Genomic DNA, 10,481 nt, shown 5'->3' with positions numbered 1-10,481 from the left:
CATAAACATTCAACCCTGTCATCCCCATTATTAATCTCACGACAATCCAAACACTCCCTAGCATACAGGGCTCCCCCACCATCTCTCCTTCTTAGCATATTCCTTCTGAAGAGCTTGTAGCCGTCCATTACAGCACTCCAGTCATGCAAACTGTCCCAGCATGTTTCGGTGATTGCAACTATGTCATAGTTTTCCTGCTGCACAATGGCTTCCAGCTCCTCCTGTTTGTTGCCCATGCTGCAAACATTGGTGTAGATGCACTTCAGTTTGGCTAGCGATCCTGTCACCTTTTGGGGGGAAAAATCCCTAATTCCTGCATGATCATTCCCAGGAACTTTTGTGATTTCTAGCCCGTCAACGTCCATTGTGCCTTTGCTGCCACATGGCTCTCCATTTCCTACCTCAACAGAGGCAACAGACTGGTTGACCAACCGATGGTCATGATGGACCCTAACATTTTTTAACCACCTTTCTTGCTGCCTTGAGCAGTAGAAAAGCTATAGAAGGGTTGTGGGTTCCGGCGTGTGTTGCAGTTTTTTCTAATGGTCAGGTATACATTAGCAAATTGCAATGCTATGGGTCCCACAAGCCATACAATGAATTAATTGGTCTTAAGTCACTCCTCCCTGTTTGGTGGCTTGTGCTTGAACTTCTTTCTGAGTCTGGTACACCTGCATGTTTACCTTGCTTTCAGTGGCGTTACTTCTGCTTTCTAACACTACGATGAGAATCTAGCCCTTTTAAAGAAGAGCAGCCCACTTATCACCTCCAGATTCTTGCAGTCCCCTTCAAATGTGTCATTTGTCAGTAAACATGGGATGCTGCAGGCTGTAGTTGGGATGATCCCCAGGTTATCATATTTAGTCTTTGTCTGAAGCTGGTAATAAACTATATTTCTCGTTAGCACTGAAACGATTATAAAATAAGTAGCTGTTGAGGTCTGCACTATAGCAGAGCCTCATAAATTCAGCTCTTAATTAACCTATTTGTCAAAAGGGATACATTAATACTAGGTAAGCAAACTGCCTATTGACAAATTGGTTAATAAAAAAGCACAGGCCACATGGCCCAGTCTGGCATCTCAAAAGCACCACAGCTACCTGGGACCATGTTTCACAAACTGGGGATTCATAAATTAATACCCTATTTAAAGGAATTGTCATGACCGTGGGATACCGGATGTCTCCAGAAGTGCATTTATATTCAGCTGAACTGGCAGCACATAGAGAAGTCTGTAAGGTCTTTCTTGTAAACAAGAGTTTCTAGCACAGGGGATGTGCCAGGGCATACAGCATGTCAAGGGAGCCAGCTCCCTTATCCAACAAGCTGCAGACGTGTCCTGTCAGCTCCCAGCTGAACAAAACCCAGAGAGGACTTTGGGAATCAGGCCAAAGACAGATAACCAATAAAGTTTGTTGTTGCTTTGTTTCTTTTCATTTGTTTTCTGAATCTACTTCCTAGTTTCTTAATTCATTTTACTTTTCATCTGGTCATCTGGCAAATGTCATCTGGTTTGGAAAACACTTTCAGGATGAGCTGGCAATAGTTCAATGTGGTCTGTCTTCAGGGCTGAGCAACATAACAAAAGTCTACCAAAACTGCACCTATAGTATTGAGGCAAATTACGCTTAAATTAGAGTCTGTCCTGCTCCCTTCTGGAAGAAAGTAGTGAAGGAGAAACTGAAAGAAGAGGATCGGTTGCCTTCTAAGCAAATCGAACTAGGACAGAAGTCAGCCTTCAGCAGACAAAAGTCTGCTGAAAGAAAGAAAAAGAAGACAGAAGTCTGCTGAAAAGGGAAGAAGCACTGGACTCTGTTCTGTAGGACGTGGGAAACGAGTGAAGAGGCAAGTGAATTATTGAAGGTATGTCTGAGTGTAAGTAGGAAAGGCCATGCCAGGAGTGTGTTAGCATCCCCCTTTTTTCCAATCCACCTAGAGATTTCTTGGAGTCAGCTGGACTTGTCTCGCTTGACCTGTATGGACAATACACAGAGGACCTTTAGATTTATATAAGGACTCCTAGTAAGTGAACGCTGAATCTGAAGATGCTTGGAAAAAGTCTGCCTTCATCACTTAGATGGGATTTTACAAAACTTATGTGAACCAATTCAGTTCATAATGACATAAATTCTTAATAAGGACTTCAGATTCAACCCAGTACTTGTGGGTGAAATTTTCAAGTTCAACAGAAGAACATAATTCAGGAAGAACAAAAAGAGTGTATAGAGATGTGTTGTGTCAGGAGTTTTTAAAAGACAAGAGCAAAGATCGGAGAGTGGGCTAAAGATGGTCAGATTAGATATTTCCAGTGCAGTATGAGTCGCCTTGGGCTTGTAGCAAATGGAGAAGAGCAGATGTTTCTGGGTATGAGTCATCCCACATGAAAGCTGGTATACGTACTGATTAAACCAAACTGCACCTTGAAATTGCCAGTTTCTCTCTTTTGACTGGAAAGGGTGGACAAGGGTGACCAGCCTTTCTGTAAATGCTTCTAACGTGGATGTATAAAACCAAGTCAGAAGAAGTGGGGTTTGGACCAGAGGCCCTCCAGAGTCCGTTACAGTCTCAACCATCCTGTGATGCTCTGAAGCCCAAGCAAAGTTTCTACATGTAAAATTGGAGCAGCCAAAGTCAGCTTTCCCCAAGCCCTCTATCCAGACCAGTTGTATGTCCAGACTTTTGTGGCATTTGAAATGCTAACAGGAAAGTCGTGAAGGGTCAGTGATATTATCGTTTCATTTACTCATCTAGGTAGAAAAAATGCAAACTTTGACAAAGTAGTATGTACAGATGCTCATTAACAGATTGTCAGGAAAGCAAAGGAAAACTTACTGAAGGGTCCGTTTACAGACAACCCTAATTTTGTTAAGGTACTGATCTGTGTGCCGTCAGCCATTGTAAAGGACAGACGTAAAACTGTGGCCCTTGGGAACTGAATGCACAATGTTTTACATGATGAGAGTTAGCCAATTACTAAGTAATAATTTTATTATCCCTGTGTGACCAGATCAACGCATGCTGAACTGGTGTCAGAGCCGCTGAGGAATGTAAGTGCCTTGGGGTGGAGCTGCAATAGGAAAAGGGAAAGACGGAGGCCTGCAACCTAAATTGCCAGTTTTTTGAGGGGAGTTTGATGGCCAACGAAGCAGCTAACTTGGAAAATGCCACCTTATTTGCCTGAAAGTCTCATCTTGTCATTAATTTCTGAAAATAGATTAGCTCAGAGGAGTAAGTGTCGTTATCTACGAGCTGTTTATGAGTCAGAGATTAAAGTGGGCTGGTAGGGTGTGAAGAATTACGGAGGTGTGAGGAAAAGTGCTCCTCTGCGACTGCTGTCAGATACAGCATATAGCTGCCACATCGATTGTTTGCATTACAGAGGGAAAGCAATATCCTTTGTAATCATCACACAATTTGTTTTTCCGTATTTTTTTAAGTCTGTTTTTAAATCCGATTGGCTAGGCCACCCAGGAGTGCCTTGACCTATGATTGCCGTAATTCACACCAAAAAATCCTTAAAATGTCATCTGTGCTTTTCATGAACTTGGAGAAAACAATCAGAAGTAACCTTCCTCACGTGTCCAAAACACTGCTAAGTACGAAGAAGTAACCTAGACAGATGGACATCCATGGCAGCAGACAAAAAGCTGCACAGATCCATTTACCCAAGCATTTGGTGCCATGGGCATCACTTCCCAGTAATGGGAGGCAAGGGAGGAGAGATGCAAAGTTGGAGCTGCCCTGTCAGAATAAAAGAATACCACATAACAAAGAAGGGCACAGTCACGACTCCACAGCTCAAGCCAATGTGAATGGGAAATCTTCCTCTGAAGGGCATATGGATGAAGAAGGGTTTACACCTAGTAGGGTGCAAGGACAGAAGAAAGAGTTTATATTGCTCTGTATGCCCTTTCCCTTTTTGGCATTTTTAGCTATAAGAATTGTATCAGTAAACCCAAGGAAAATGTTTAGGAATGAAGTGAATGAAGAAAATTTGTTTCCCTAGTTCCCCCACCCCAGCAAACTTACACACCATAACTCTAGAACTGTATCCCTCTCTGGGCTGTAAGGTATGCATTCATCTCCTTAACACAGTTTTTTCCCTGTTGTGGTTAGCCTTCTTTTCTAATTCATATCCCGAACAATATGCATTTACTATCTGAACAAATTTTGTAACCAGGCCAGGAATGTGGCAAAGAGGAAACTGAGGAGAGAAGGAGAAGAAGGGAAACCAAAACATCGCAATTCTTGGTGATTTCTGAAAGCGCTCCTTGTCTTACTCAGAAACTGATAGAGAAAGAAAAATGGATCCATTAGCTTGGACTTGACAATTGTATATTTAACCTTTTTATTGCTTTCTTGATATATTCAGTTAATGAGAGATTTGATTCTCCAATGTGCTATGCAGTTTTAAATCAGGAGCTCATGGAAGGTAATACGTGTATCTTTCACTGTGCTAAATGAAGCAAACCAGCTTATATGGCAAGGGAGTAAAAGATATAACAAGACCTATTTACTTGAATATTTAAGGTTGGTCATGTTTAATTTCTTAGTTCCTCACAAAAGTATTTCCTTGCGTTCCTAGCCAAAAGAAATATTTGTTATAGCCAGTGATTGCTGCCCTGAATGAGCACACAGGCTGTGTTGCTAGGTCAGCACTTCCAAGTCCCATGTGTGGGATGAGCTAAGTGACAGCACCAGCTGGGACAGCATGACCAACAGGCAGATGTGAACCAGGAGGAAGTCTCAGAAACACACTCCTGCACACAGCATCAGCAAGGACATGGTGCAGCACCAGTCACCGTGAAATACACCGTCTCATATGCTGCAATCCCTCCAGAGGATCTTACTGACTGAACAAGCAGTGTCTCTAGGCCTGGCCAGTGACTCTTCTGGTGTTTGGTGCACTCGACTCACTCTAAAATGAAACAGACACCTGAAAAATGTAACCCAAGAAGGGGTTTGCTGGTGAAAGCATTGCAGGATGAGCTCACAGCCTTTCAGAAACTATAAAAGAAAAAAAAATCATAGAAACATCTTTCCAGCATGTTTTCATAGCCTCCATTATTTAGCTGGTTTTCCATCTTGTCCTGAAGCATACCTTCATGTTTGGTCATTTCTCTCCCTCTGGGATTTGCTGTGATGCTGTCAGCAGTTATGTGTTTTACAGGTGCCAGACCACATTCACACATTCTTGGCATTCCAGACCTTTTCAGTTTCTGAAAGTGGGGCCTGACCTGTTCTCCCCAGGAATCACTGCGGACCCTCCTCTGGGCCAGCAGAGCCCCTGCCTTCCGTCGTCTTGGCTGAGCTCAGATTTACTGCTACAACCAGCCCCTCACTTCCAAACATGACTTTTTTTTAACTCTCTGCTTTCTATGCTGGCTGAAGTTGCTTTAAGCTACTGAATCCCATCACTTATTAAAAAAAAAAAAAAGTGAAAAAAAAGCGATAGTAAATGTCACAAATGACAATGTCCCTGCCTTTGTCAGTAAAGTGAATTCTGCATAGGTTTGCCTGCATGGCTGTAGCAAACGGAGCTGCAGTCCTGGGAGCCAGAAAAGGCCAGCCCTGTGACCCATTTTAAACACACAATCACTGATTCTTGGTAGAAATCTTGTTATGGACTTCTATTTTTTTGAATAACTGCTGAGGAATGGATAACAGCATATCTTTAAATTAAATCCAGTTCAATAAATAGTACAAAATTAAATCATTCCATGTCTGGTCTGCCTTGAGCTGTACTTAAACCCTGTGCACGATTAACAGATTAGAATGAGAAAAAAAGAAGCTTAATCTGTCTGCTGCAGAGAGACTTTTATTCCTCCGTGCTGCAAATTATTGTATCTCTAGATACTACAGCAGTCAAGGTCTGCCTTTAGGTCTCAGCAGATGGTGTGATTAGAGGAGCACTAACTTTCTGATTTTTGCTGGAACCTGGGTGTTCATGTTGTGTCCTTTTAATGAAACAGTTATACGTGCCCTTTTCAATTTTTGCAAGAGACGTTATATTTATATTGTATTATATTATATCATATTATATTGTATTTATTACAATAGCATTCCCAGTGAAGATCAACACAAACACTTAGAGGATCAGACTTGGAAAATAATTCTGTATAAGTGAAGAGGCAATGGCATCGCAATGGCATCCTACTCAAATCCTACTCGAATGCCTTACCTGTAACTACATGCTGCCTGCAGTGTGACTGTAGGTTATCCTTTGAATTAGTATTCTATACTAGGACATTTAAATCCTAAGCATTCCTCATCAGGGACTTCAACTAACAAAGCTGCTGTTCCCTACATTCATTTTCTTAAATGAAGCCTGTTTTTATTTTTGACAAGCTGCATAGCTGTATGAATACACCACAGCACTTAAAATAAAAGTACCCATATCAGATTAACATAAGGCTGAATCTAACAAAATATGTGCTGAGTTTTTCTGGTGCACTGGGAGCATATTTCACTTCCAGCAGAAACAGAAAGAAGAGAGTGCTCAGGGTTTTACAGAATGAAGCCACTACATACTTGAAATATTACATGCATTGTATATAGCACTGACAGCAAAGAGTATTGGTCACACAATGAGACCATACTCAGGGACCTGGAATATCACCACATACTCTTTGGCACCTAAATAACCAGAACATCACTAGCTTTATTTGCATTTCTTATCAGCAGCTCGCAAACATATAGGGACATACCTGAAAAACATTGAGATATACAGGCATATTCACATATTTTTAAACATTAAAAAAAACAACAAAACAAAACAAACAAACAAACAAACAAAAAACTGCTGTTCAAGGTGGTTTTGCAGTCTGCTCTGATACAGAGCCGGTGGGTAGTGTGGAAGTCCAGTTGTCCACACCCAGTTATCCACAGGGACATCTTCCAGCTGTCTGTGGGCCTCAGATTGGGTACAGCTATGATGGATAGTGTGGAGTTCATATTTTCCGCATCTGTATGCACCTTCCAGATGCTTGTAGAAGCACGACATGGTACAGCCTAGGGCTGTGGGTTTCTCTTTCCTCTTTGATGAATGTCATGGTGGCAAGGAGACAGAGGGCAGGAGCATGCTGTACACATGGCTGCTGAATTGCTAGGGCTGGTGCCAGGAGCTCTGTGGGGCCCAGCTCTTGGATACCCTGTGAAAAAGGGTGTGGAGCTCTCTTCTGCCAGTGGCTGTGGTGTGCTTGTAGCTATCTGCAAGTCAAACACGGGGTACTAGCTGGGGCTAGCTCATCTGTCCTGCAGAGGGTGGACAACTCTCCAGCTGAGTGGTGAGGAGGGAAAGGTCTTGTCACATACATTTCCAGGAGCCCAGCTGTGATAATCACAAGAAGCAACAAAAGAGGAGCAGCTGCCCTCCATCACCGTAGGCAGCCCTTTCCTCTCTGGCCTCCCTTCTCAGCCTGTGCTCACCAGGGCTGGCCACGACAGACTCCCTGCCCTGTGACACCACCACCGCCAACACTCTGCCTGCTGTGACATGGCCACGATGTCACCAGGCCAGGTGCCCAGGATTATTCCTTCATCACTGTGACATGGCTTTTCTGCCTTAAAATGAGAAGAAATAATTAAATAAACAAAATGAAACAGAATAAACAGCATCAACTGGTAATGCTGGGGAGGGACACAACGTAGCTGTGGGATCAATTTAAGTGTAAAAGAGAATTAAAAGCAGCAGGTACTTCCCACTGTGTACTTCCCATTTTAAAGACATGTGGTACTTGCTGCTGAGATTTGTGGATTTGAGGGCTAAATTCTGCAAGAAAAATGCTTGTTGAGTTGCCTGAAAGTGATATTTCACACCTTTGACATTAAAAATACGCCAACGCCCAATCCTGTGTCTGTGAGTGGCTGGCCATACTGAAGGTGTCTCAGCATGAGCATTGAGACTTGCATCTTTCTTTCCCTGAAACAAACTAAAGATTTTGTTGAGGGCTGTCTTGCACTGTGCATGTCAGTTGGACACTAGCACGAAACACAGAAATAAGCTTCCACCTGTTTCATTCACTGCAGACTATTGCATCCTCTGTAATTGCCAGGACAAGAGGCACTGGACACAAACAGGCCCACAGGAGGCTCCCCCTGAGCACCAGGAGCACTTCTGTGCTGTGCGGGTGAGGAGCCCTGGCACAGGCTGCCCAGAGAGGCTGTGGAGTCTCCTCCTTGGGGATCTCCAAAAGCCGCCTGGAGATGGGCCTGAGCAGCCTGCGCTGGGTGGCCCTGCTGGGGCAGGGCTTGGGCCTGGTGGCCTCCAGAGGGCCCTGACAGCCTCAGCCCCGCTGTGATTTGGTGATTCAGATGTTTCCTCCAAAAGTGTCTGAACAAATCAGAAAGCTGCAGGCACACAGAATTTTTTGAATGGAGCAGTGGGATTTTAATTTATTAAGTTGAATTTAATTTAGTGTCACACCCTGAAATCCCCATGTGGGCCTACAGGCTACATGGCCAAGTCAGACTGTGGCCTCAGGTACAAAATCCCAATGACAATTAGCGAATGCCAGCTGTAAAACCAGTGTGGGCTAATGAGTACTGCAGTGGGGTGATAGCACATCACCTGCAGCTGCTGAGGAACTGGCTCATGAGAAGAGAAAAGCTTGCCTGGGAATAGGTTTGTATGTCAGATGGTTTCCTCTTAGTAAGCTTTCATATAATTTTTCTCTATCAAGATTTCAGAACAGATCAGGTGATCCATGACCCAGTTTTAAACAGGGAAGTTACCCCACCTATCATGTCAGCAAGAGCATGGATGGTCATCTGCTTTTAGATAATACTCAGGAAAAGCAGAGATTATTAAATAAATCATTAGTTCTTAGGGTTTTGTTTTGTTTTGTTTTGTTTTGTTTTGTTTTGTTTGGGGGGGGGAGTGAATTTATGTTTGAGCAGCTGGCTTTATTGTGTTACAGGTCTTCTGCAATAGTAGTAGTTTCTCTAGTGACTTCTACTCAAATGTTCCACAGAAGAGTGGCAATGTGTTTTTAAGACCATTCAGTGTGATAAGGCTGTGCTGAGAATTTAAAAACTTGATTGTACGTGTGTCCAAAATATTGGACTTTTTTTGGAGAAAGACATCAGAACAATGGAGTCTGTAATACGGAGAACACCAAGCAGTTTTTAAGTTTTTTTGCTTAAAAATGATTGCATTTTTACAAGTCGGTGGCCTACTTCAAATTCAAGTGGATATGAGTCTTCATGAGTCTCATACCTAAGTGATCTGGAAATCTTGGAGGTTGAAGTGCATAAAGTCCCTTAAAACAAGAGCCTGAGATGTCTGATATTTGAGGAAAGACTGGCTTTCCAGACTTTCCAAAACAGAAGACTTTGGGAAAACATCCCCATGTCAACAGTTAAGCCTCCCAGAGGCTGTCCTGTTCCCCTCAAAGCAGCGAGAAGGGCTGTGTAAGAAAACATCAGTTCATGTGAGGAGCTCCTTGCCTGCAGTCCCAGACTCTGCCCTTCCACAGGCCCGAGGGCTGGGAAAACAGCATCCTGGCTTTTGCCCACCTTCTATTTTCTCTGATTGGTTATTGTTGCCAGATACATCCATCCCCATAGTTTTCTACTTTTTTTTTTCTTATGTTATGACAATGGAAGCGAAAGCTTCGTGCATGCCATGAGTAAGCGGAGCATGTCTATAACTGGCAGAGCTAAAGCATGGCTGTATGAAGCCCAAGAAACTAGCAGCAAAGACAAGAAGTCTTTGAAACGTGTTAGATGCATCAATTCTGCTGTGACCATACATACATACACATCAGCTGAGCTCCTGCAATCAATCCTTATGTGTCAAGCATGTGTGTGTCCAACCAGCCATTTTATATTTGTCCAGAATGTCTAGCCAGGCAACAGTGAGGGCCACCACCAGCTCAAGGAGTGCAGAAGCTCAGAGTACATCATCAGGGCTCTGGCCAAAGCTGCAGGGAGGTCCCAACCAGTGGGATCAGTGAAGTGATTTTGTAGAGCTGAAAATTGTAGGCTTGGGGAAAAAAATAATAATAAAAAAAGCTGACAGTAAGGCCAGGCATAGGAGAATGAATGTGAGAAAAATTTCCCCTGATTTAACAAGATTCTAAATATTTTCATAAAGAGAGCCTCTACACTACTTTATGCAGCTCAGATTACCTAGAGATCTGAGACTGTGCTCTAGTTTAATTAAGGTCTGTTAGGATTCCCACTGAAATGATTTTGCTAACGTTTATATTATAAAGGCACTGTGCCAGTAATGTGAGGATAACAGGAGTATCCTGTCATCATAGCAAAATCCCCTCATCATAGCAAAAACTGAAGGGAGTTCCGCAATCGGGCCTGAGTTTGTGGTTCAAAAAAGAATAGTTCTGCTTTTCTGTTCAGCTACGTTTTATAATTTATTCAGTAAAATTCTCCAGTCCTAGCCTGGACTTCTTGTTCAAACTCAAAGTCATGTTTAGAGTCTATATAAGGAAAGGTTATCATGCTATTAATTGTTTTGGTAT

Source organism: Cygnus atratus, chromosome 1 (assembly GCF_013377495.2).
Source record: "Cygnus atratus isolate AKBS03 ecotype Queensland, Australia chromosome 1, CAtr_DNAZoo_HiC_assembly, whole genome shotgun sequence".
NCBI classification, from domain to species: Eukaryota; Metazoa; Chordata; class Aves; order Anseriformes; family Anatidae; genus Cygnus; species Cygnus atratus.
The sequence above is the reverse complement of the archived record's forward strand: the minus strand, read 5'-3'. Positions refer to the sequence as shown.